Raw genomic sequence first — 11,196 nt, 5'->3', positions numbered from 1 at the left:
TTGGTATTTTTTGATGATTTTCTTTGATTTAGACATAAAATCAATACAAAATTAATACCTTGAAAAATTGGAAAATGTTCATGTCCTCAAAGGTTAAAGAATGTGGTGATTCTGGAATCATTCATCTGTTATTTTTAATGTTTCCTATCGAATCGAAAGCTTTTAATGCTATTCTTTGGTATTTTTTGATGATTTTCTTTGATTTAGACATAAAATAAATACAAAATTAATACCTTGAAAAATTGGAAAATGTTCATGTCCTCAAAGGTTAAAGAATGTGGTGATTCTGGAATCATTCATCTGTTATTTTTAATGTTTCCTATCGAATCGAAAGCTTTTAATGCTATTCTTTGGTATTTTTTGATGATTTTCTTTGATTTAGAGATAAAATAAAGACAAAATTAATACCTTGAAAAATTGGAAAATATTCATGACCTCATAGGTGAAAGAATGTGGTGAATCTGGAATCATTCATCTGTTATTTTTAATGTTTCCTATCGAATCGAAAGCTTTTAATGCTATTCTTTGGTATTTTTTGATGATTTTCTTTGATTTAGACATAAAATAAAGACAAAATTAATACCTTGAAAAATTGGAAAATGTTCATGTCCTCAAAGGTTAAAGAATGTGGTGATTCTGGAATCATTCATCTGTTATTTTTAATGTTTCCTATCGAATCGAAAGCTTTTAATGCTATTCTTTGGTATTTTTTGATGATTTTCTTTGATTTAGACATAAAATAAATACAAAATTAATACCTGTAAAAATTGGAAAATATTCATGACCTCATAGGTGAAAGAATGTGGTGAATCTGGAATCATTCATCTGTTATTTTTAATGTTTCCTATCGAATCGAAAGCTTTTAATGCTATTCTTTGGTATTTTTTGATGATTTTCTTTGATTTAGACATAAAATAAATACAAAATTAATACCTTGAAAAATTGGAAAATGTTCATGTCCTCAAAGGTGAAAGAATGTGGTGATTCTGGAATCATTCATCTGTTATTTTTAATGTTTCCTATCGAATCGAAAGCTTTTAATGCTATTCTTTGGTATTTTTTGATGATTTTCTTTGATTTAGACATAAAATAAATACAAAATTAATACCTTGAAAAATTGGAAAATGTTCATGTCCTCAAAGGTTAAAGAATGTGGTGATTCTGGAATCATTCATCTGTTATTTTTAATGTTTCCTATCGAATCGAAAGCTTTTAATGCTATTCTTTGGTATTTTTTGATGATTTTCTTTGATTTAGACATAAAATAAAGACAAAATTAATACCTTGAAAAATTGGAAAATATTCATGACCTCATAGGTGAAAGAATGTGGTGAATCTGGAATCATTCATCTGTTATTTTTAATGTTTCCTATCGAATCGAAAGCTTTTAATGCTATTCTTTGGTATTTTTTGATGATTTTCTTTGATTTAGACATAAAATAAAGACAAAATTAATACCTTGAAAAATTGGAAAATGTTCATGTCCTCAAAGGTTAAAGAATGTGGTGATTCTGGAATCATTCATCTGTTATTTTTAATGTTTCCTATCTAATCGAAAGCTTTTAATGCTATTCTTTGGTATTTTTTGATGATTTTCTTTGATTTAGACATAAAATAAATACAAAATTAATACCTGTAAAAATTGGAAAATATTCATGACCTCATAGGTGAAAGAATGTGGTGAATCTGGAATCATTCATCTGTTATTTTTAATGTTTCCTATCGAATCGAAAGCTTTTAATGCTATTCTTTGGTATTTTTTGATGATTTTCTTTGATTTAGACATAAAATAAATACAAAATGATTACCTGTAAAAATTGGAAAATGTTCATGTCCTCAAAGGTGAAAGAATGTGGTGATTCTGGAATCATTCTGGAATCATTCATCTGTTATTTTTAATGTTTCCTATCGAATCGAAAGCTTTTAATGCTATTCTTTGGTATTTTTTGATGATTTTCTTTGATTTAGACATAAAATAAAGACAAAATTAATACCTTGAAAAATTGGAAAATATTCATGACCTCATAGGTGAAAGAATGTGGTGAATCTGGAATCATTCATCTGTTATTTTTAATGTTTCCTATCGAATCGAAAGCTTTTAATGCTATTCTTTGGTATTTTTTGATGATTTTCTTTGATTTAGACATAAAATAAAGACAAAATTAATACCTTGAAAAATTGGAAAATGTTCATGTCCTCAAAGGTTAAAGAATGTGGTGATTCTGGAATCATTCATCTGTTATTTTTAATGTTTCCTATCTAATCGAAAGCTTTTAATGCTATTCTTTGGTATTTTTTGATGATTTTCTTTGATTTAGACATAAAATAAATACAAAATTAATACCTGTAAAAATTGGAAAATATTCATGACCTCATAGGTGAAAGAATGTGGTGAATCTGGAATCATTCATCTGTTATTTTTAATGTTTCCTATCGAATCGAAAGCTTTTAATGCTATTCTTTGGTATTTTTTGATGATTTTCTTTGATTTAGACATAAAATAAATACAAAATGATTACCTGTAAAAATTGGAAAATGTTCATGTCCTCAAAGGTGAAAGAATGTGGTGATTCTGGAATCATTCTGGAATCATTCATCTGTTATTTTTAATGTTTCCTATCGAATCGAAAGCTTTTAATGCTATTCTTTGGTATTTTTTGATGATTTTCTTTGATTTAGACATAAAATAAAGACAAAATTAATACCTTGAAAAATTGGAAAATTTTCATGTCCTCAAAGGTTAAAGAATGTGGTGATTCTGGAATCATTCATCTGTTATTTTTAATGTTTCCTATCGAATCGAAAGCTTTTAATGCTATTCTTTGGTATTTTTTGATGATTTTCTTTGATTTAGACATAAAATACATACAAAATTAATACCTTGAAAAATTGGAAAATTTTCATGTCCTCAAAGGTGAAAGAATGTGGTGATTCTGGAATCATTCTGGAATCATTCATCTGTTATTTTTAATGTTTCCTATCAAATCGAAAGCTTTTAATGCTAATTTTTGGTATTTTTTGATGATTTTCTTTGATTTAGACATAAAATAAATACAAAATTAATACCTTGAAAAATTGGAAAATTTTCATGTCCTCAAAGGTGAAAGAATGTGGTGATTCTGGAATCATTCTGGAATCATTCATCTGTTATTTTTAATGTTTCCTATCGAATCGAAAGCTTTTAATGCTATTCTTTGGTATTTTTTGATGATTTTATTTGATTTAGACATAAAATAAATACAAAATTAATACCTTGAAAAATTGGAAAATTTTCATGTCCTCAAAGGTTAAAGAATGTGGTGATTCTGGAATCATTCATCTGTTATTTTTAATGTTTCCTATCGAATCGAAAGCTTTTAATGCTATTCTTTGGTATTTTTTGATGATTTTCTTTGATTTAGACATAAAATACATACAAAATTAATACCTTGAAAAATTGGAAAATTTTCATGTCCTCAAAGGTGAAAGAATGTGGTGATTCTGGAATCATTCTGGAATCATTCATCTGTTATTTTTAATGTTTCCTATCGAATCGAAAGCTTTTAATGCTATTCTTTGGTATTTTTTGATGATTTTCTTTGATTTAGACATAAAATAAATACAAAATTAATACCTTGAAAAATTGGAAAATTTTCATGTCCTCAAAGGTTAAAGAATGTGGTGATTCTGGAATCATTCATCTGTTATTTTTAATGTTTCCTATCGAATCGAAAGCTTTTAATGCTATTCTTTGGTATTTTTTGATGATTTTCTTTGATTTAGACATAAAATAAATACAAAATTAATACCTTGAAAAATTGGAAAATGTTCATGTCCTCAAAGGTTAAAGAATGTTGTGATTCTGGAATCATTCATCTGTTATTTTTAATGTTTCCTATCGAATCGAAAGCTTTTAATGCTATTCTTTGGTATTTTTTGATGATTTTCTTTGATTTAGACATAAAATCAATACAAAATTAATACCTTGAAAAATTGGAAAATTTTCATGTCCTCAAAGGTGAAAGAATGTGGTGATTCTGGAATCATTCTGGAATCATTTATCTGTTATTTTTAATGTTTCCTATCGAATCGAAAGCTTTTAATGCTATTCTTTGGTATTTTTTGATGATTTTCTTTGATTTAGACATAAAATAAATACAAAATTAATACCTTGAAAAATTGGAAAATTTTCATGTCCTCAAAGGTTAAAGAATGTGGTGATTCTGGAATCATTCATCTGTTATTTTTAATGTTTCCTATCGAATCGAAAGCTTTTAATGCTATTCTTTGGTATTTTTTGATGATTTTCTTTGATTTAGACATAAAATACATACAAAATTAATACCTTGAAAAATTGGAAAATTTTCATGTCCTCAAAGGTGAAAGAATGTGGTGATTCTGGAATCATTCTGGAATCATTCATCTGTTATTTTTAATGTTTCCTATCGAATCGAAAGCTTTTAATGCTATTCTTTGGTATTTTTTGATGATTTTCTTTGATTTAGACATAAAATAAATACAAAATTAATACCTTGAAAAATTGGAAAATTTTCATGTCCTCAAAGGTTAAAGAATGTGGTGATTCTGGAATCATTCATCTGTTATTTTTAATGTTTCCTATCGAATCGAAAGCTTTTAATGCTATTCTTTGGTATTTTTTGATGATTTTCTTTGATTTAGACATAAAATAAATACAAAATTAATACCTTGAAAAATTGGAAAATTTTCATGTCCTCAAAGGTTAAAGAATGTGGTGATTCTGGAATCATTCATCTGTTATTTTTAATGTTTCCTCTCGAATCGAAAGCTTTTAATGCTATTCTTTGGTATTTTTTGATGATTTTCTTTGATTTAGACATAAAATAAATACAAAATTAATACCTTGAAAAATTGGAAAATGTTCATGTCCTCAAAGGTTAAAGAATGTGGTGATTCTGGAATCATTCATCTGTTATTTTTAATGTTTCCTATCGAATCGAACGCTTTTAATGCTATTCTTTGGTATTTTTTAATGATTTTTTTTGTATTTAGACATAAAATAAATAAAAATTTCTAAGTCCAAACAAGAGGGGATGTAGGTATAGATAGGTGACAATCGTATAGACCAGGGCATGTCAGCGTGTATTCAATTGAAAAATTTCCAAGTCCAAACAAGAGGGGATGTAGGTATAGATAGAGTGCAATCTTATAGACCAAGTCATCTCAGCGTGTATTCAATTGAAAAATTTCTAAGTCCAAACAAGAGGGGATGTAGGTATAGATAGGTGACAATCTTATAGACCAAGGCATCTCAGCGTGTATTCAAGTGAAAAATTTCCAAGTCCAAACAAGAGGGGATGTAGGTATAGATAGGTGACAATCTTATAGACCAAGTCATCTCAGCGTGTATTCAAGTGAAAAATTTCTAAGTCCAAACAAGAGGGAATGTAGGTATAGATAGGTTACAATCTTATAGACCAAGTCATCTCAGCGTGTATTCAAGTGAAAAATTTCCAAGTCCAAACAAGAGGGGATGTAGGTATAGATAAGTGACAATCTTATAGACCAGGGCATGTCAGCGTGTATTCAATTGGAAAATTTCTAAGTCCAAACAAGAGGGGATGTGGGTATTGATAGGTGACAATCTTATAGACCAAAGCATCTCAGCGTGTATTCAAGTGAAAAATTTCTAAGTCCAAACAAGAGGGAATGTAGGTATAGATAGGTGACAATCATATAGACCAAAGCATCTCAGCATGTATTCAAGTGAAAAATTTCTAAGTCCAAAAAAGAGGGGATGTAGGTATTGATAGGTGACAATCTTATAGACCAAGGCATCTCAGCGTGTATTCAAGTGAAAAATTTCTAAGTCCAAAAAAGAGGGGATGTAGGTATTGATAGGTGACAATCTTATAGACCAAAGCATCTCAGCGTGTATTCAAGTGAAAAATTTCTAAGTCCAAAAAAGAGGGGATGTAGGTATTGATAGGTGACAATCTTATAGACCAAGGCATCTCAGCGTGTATTCAAGTGAAAAATTTCTAAGTCCAAAAAAGAGGGGATGTAGGTATTGATAGGTGACAATCTTATAGACCTAGGCATCTCAGCGTGTATTCAAGTGAAAAATTTCTAAGTCCAAAAAAGAGGGGATGTAGGTATTGATAGGTGACAATCTTATAGACCTAGGCATCTCAGCGTGTATTCAAGTGAAAAATTTCTAAGTCCAAACAAGAGGGGATGTAGGTATTGATAAAGTGCAATCTTATAGACCAAGGCATCTCAGCGTGTATTCAATTGAAAAATTTCCAAGTCCAAACAAGAGGGGATGTAGGTATAGATAGGTGACAATCTTATAGACCAAAGCATCTCAGCGTGTATTCAAGTGAAAAATTTCTAAGTCCAAAAAAGAGGGGATGTAGGTATTGATAGGTGACAATCTTATAGACCTAGGCATCTCAGCGTGCATTCAAGTGAAAAATTTCTAAGTCCAAACAAGAGGGGATGTAGGTATAAATAGGTGACAATCTTATAGACCAAAGCATCTCAGCGTGTATTCAAGTGAAAAATTTCTAAGTCCAAAAAAGAGGGGATGTAGGTATTGATAGGTGACAATCTTATAGACCAAAGCATCTCAGCATGTATTCAAGTGAAAAATTTCTAAGTCCAAAAAAGAGGGGATGTAGGTATTGATAGGTGACAATCTTATAGACCAAGTCATCTCAGCGTGTATTCAAGTGAAAAATTTCTAAGTCCAAACAAGAGGGGATGTAGGTATAGATAGGTGACAATCTTATAGACCAGTGCATCTCAGCGTGTATTCAAGTGAAAAATTTCTAAGTCCAAACAAGAGGGGATGTAGGTATAGATAGGTGACAATCTTATAGACCAAGGCATCTCAGCGTGTATTCAAGTGAAAAATTTCCAAGTCCAAACAAGAGGGGATGTAGGTATAGATAGGTGACAATCTTATAGACCAAGGCATCTCAGCGTGTATTCAAGTGAAAAATTTCTAAGTCCAAACAAGAGGGGATGTAGGTATAGATAGGTGACAATCTTATAGACCAAGGCATCTCAGCGTGTATTCAAGTGAAAAATTTCTAAGTCCAAACAAGAGGGAATGTAGGTATAGATAGGTGACAATCTTATAGACCAAGGCATCTCAGCGTGTATTCAATTGAAAAATTTCCAAGTCCAAACAAGAGGGGATGTAGGTATAGATAGGTGACAATCTTATAGACCAAGTCATCTCAGCGTGTATTCAAGTGAAAAATTTCTAAGTCCAAACAAGAGGGAATGTAGGTATAGATAGGTGACAATCTTATAGACCAAAGCATCTCAGCATGTATTCAAGTGAAAAATTTCTAAGTCCAAAAAAGAGGGGATGTAGGTATTGATAGGTGACAATCTTATAGACCAAGGCATCTCAGCGTGTATTCAAGTGAAAAATTTCTAAGTCCAAAAAAGAGGGGATGTAGGTATTGATAGGTGACAATCTTATAGACCAAGGCATCTCAGCGTGTATTCAAGTGAAAAATTTCTAAGTCCAAAAAAGAGGGGATGTAGGTATTGATAGGTGACAATCTTATAGACCAAAGCATCTCAGCGTGTATTCAAGTGAAAAATTTCTAAGTCCAAAAAAGAGGGGATGTAGGTATTGATAGGTGACAATCTTATAGACCAAGGCATCTCAGCGTGTATTCAAGTGAAAAATTTCTAAGTCCAAAAAAGAGGGGATGTAGGTATAGATAGGTGACAATCTTATAGACCAAAGCATCTCAGCATGTATTCAAGTGAAAAATTTCTAAGTCCAAAAAAGAGGGGATGTAGGTATTGATAGGTGACAATCTTATAGACCAAGGCATCTCAGCGTGTATTCAAGTGAAAAATTTCTAAGTCCAAAAAAGAGGGGATGTAGGTATTGATAGGTGACAATCTTATAGACCAAAGCATCTCAGCATGTATTCAAGTGAAAAATTTCTAAGTCCAAAAAAGAGGGGATGTAGGTATTGATAGGTGACAATCTTATAGACCAAAGCATCTCAGCATGTATTCAAGTGAAAAATTTCTAAGTCCAAAAAAGAGGGGATGTAGGTATTGATAGGTGACAATCTTATAGACCAAGGCATCTCAGCGTGTATTCAAGTGAAAAATTTCTAAGTCCAAAAAAGAGGGGATGTAGGTATAGATAGGTGACAATCTTATAGACCAAAGCATCTCAGCATGTATTCAAGTGAAAAATTTCTAAGTCCAAAAAAGAGGGGATGTAGGTATTGATAGGTGACAATCTTATAGACCAAGGCATCTCAGCGTGTATTCAAGTGAAAAATTTCTAAGTCCAAAAAAGAGGGGATGTAGGTATTGATAGGTGACAATCTTATAGACCAAAGCATCTCAGCATGTATTCAAGTGAAAAATTTCTAAGTCCAAAAAAGAGGGGATGTAGGTATTGATAGGTGACAATCTTATAGACCAAAGCATCTCAGCATGTATTCAAGTGAAAAATTTCTAAGTCCAAAAAAGAGGGGATGTAGGTATTGATAGGTGACAATCTTATAGACCTAGGCATCTCAGCGTGTATTCAAGTGAAAAATTTCTAAGTCCAAACAAGAGGGGATGTAGGTATTGATAAAGTGCAATCTTATAGACCAAGGCATCTCAGCGTGTATTCAATTGAAAAATTTCCAAGTCCAAACAAGAGGGGATGTAGGTATAGATAGGTGACAATCTTATAGACCAAAGCATCTCAGCGTGTATTCAAGTGAAAAATTTCTAAGTCCAAACAAGAGGGGATGTAGGTATTGATAAAGTGCAATCTTATAGACCAAGGCATCTCAGCGTGTATTCAATTGAAAAATTTCCAAGTCCAAACAAGAGGGGATGTAGGTATAGATAGGTGACAATCTTATAGACCAAGGCATCTCAGCGTGTATTCAAGTGAAAAATTTCTCAGTCCAAACAAGAGGGGATGTAGGTATCGATAGGTGACAATCTTATAGACCAAGGCATCTCAGCGTGTATTCAATTGAAAAATTTCTAAGTCCAAACAAGAGGGGATGTAGGTATAGATAGGTGACAATCTTATAGACCAGTGCATCTCAGCGTGTATTCAAGTGAAAAATTTCTAAGTCCAAACAAGAGGGGATGTAGGTATAGATAGGTGACAATCTTATAGACCAAAGCATCTCAGCGTGTATTCAAGTGAAAAATTTCTAAGTCCAAAAAAGAGGGGATGTAGGTATTGATAGGTGACAATCTTATAGACCTAGGCATCTCAGCGTGCATTCAAGTGAAAAATTTCTAAGTCCAAACAAGAGGGGATGTAGGTATAAATAGGTGACAATCTTATAGACCAAAGCATCTCAGCGTGTATTCAAGTGAAAAATTTCTAAGTCCAAACAAGAGGGGATGTAGGTATTGATAGGTGACAATCTTATAGACCAAGGCATCTCAGCGTGTATTCAAGTGAAAAATTTCCAAGTCCAAACAAGAGGGGATGTAGGTATAGATAGGTGACAATCTTATAGACCAGGGCATGTCAGCGTGTATTCAATTGGAAAATTTCTAAGTCAAAACAAGAGGGGATGTAGGTATAGATAGGTGACAATCTTATAGACCAAGGCATCTCAGCGTGTATTCAATTGAAAAATTTCTAAGTCCAAACAAGAGGGGATGTAGGTATAGATAGGTGACAATCTTATAGACCAAGGCATCTCAGCGTGTATTCAATTGAAAAATTTCTAAGTCCAAACAAGAGGGGATGTAGGTATAGATAGGTGACAATCTTATCGACCAAGGCATTTCAGCGTGTATTCAATGGAAAAATTTCTAAGTCCAAACAAGAGGGGATGTAGGTATAGATAGGTGACAATCTTATAGACCAAGGCATCTCAGCGTGTATTCAAGTGAAAAATTTCTAAGTCCAAACAAGAGGGGATGTAGGTATAGATAGGTGACAATCTTATCGACCAAGGCATCTCAGCGTGTAATCAATGGAAAAATTTCTAAGTCCAAACAAGAGGGGATGTAGGTATAGATAGGTTACAATCCTCTAGACCAAGGCATCTCAGAGTGTATTCAAGTGAAAAATTTCTAAGTCCAAACAAGAGGGGATGTAGGTATAGATAGGTGACAATCTTATAGACCTAGGCATCTCAGCGTGTATTGAATTGAAAGATTTCTAAGTCCAAACAAAGGGGATGTAGGTATAGATAGGTGACAATCTTATAGACCAGTGCATCTCAGCGTGTATTCAATTGAAAAATTTCTAAGTCCAAACAAGAGGGGATGTAGGTATAGATAGGTTACAATCTTATAGACCAGTGCATCTCAGCGTGTATTAAATTGAAAAATTTCTAAGTCCAAACAAGAGGGGATGTAGGTATAGATAGATTTCAATTCTATAGACTAAGGCAAGTCAACGTTTATTCAATTGATAATTTCTAAGTCCAAACAACAGGGCATGTAGTTATAGATAGATGATAATCCGTAAGACCGAAGCATCTCAGATTGTATTCAAGTCCAAACAAGAGGGGATGTAGGTATAGGTAGATGAAAATCTTATAGACCAAGGCAAGTCAACGTGTATTCAAATGAAAATTTCTAAGTCCTTACAGGGGTGGACGTAGTTATAGGTAGATGAGGAACTACTAGACCAACACATGTTCACGAGTATTCAATTTAAATTTATAAGTTCCAAACAGTGTAAATAAGTGTCTGGAAGTGCCCGATCGACGCCTACTGCCATGTTGGGTGCATGTAGGCGTAGCAAAATGCCTTCTAATCTGCTAGGCACATCGGGACTTAGTTTTTTTTCTGTCCTTTCTCTGCACCGTGTAGGTTGGCGTCTGGATGTGCCTCATCGATGCCTTGGCATATAAACGTGTAATCAAGTTAAAACTTCTAACTTCAAAACGGGAGTTAGGTACCGGTAAATGAGAAGCTTATCAATCTAGACATGTTGAAATTTATAAGTTCACACATAGTGGATAGCAAGGCGAGGAATAGGGATATAGAATAAGAAAAGAGAGATAGACAGATCTAGATAAATACAGAGGTATAAAGAGAGACAGGCAAGGGAGATACATTTCATGATTCAACTTATATGCTAATAAGAAATAGTTGGTATATCAGGAACACAAGCATTGTATTTACTAGTTAATTTTACATCAGAATACACTTGTAGATTTTATGTAGCTTTTTTTCTATAGGGAACATGCAAATAGCAGACATAACATCTAG

Source organism: Euprymna scolopes, chromosome 46 (assembly GCF_053919585.1).
Source record: "Euprymna scolopes isolate OS-2025 chromosome 46, ASM5391958v1, whole genome shotgun sequence".
NCBI lineage: Eukaryota > Metazoa > Mollusca > Cephalopoda > Sepiida > Sepiolidae > Euprymna > Euprymna scolopes.
The sequence above is the reverse complement of the archived record's forward strand: the minus strand, read 5'-3'. Positions refer to the sequence as shown.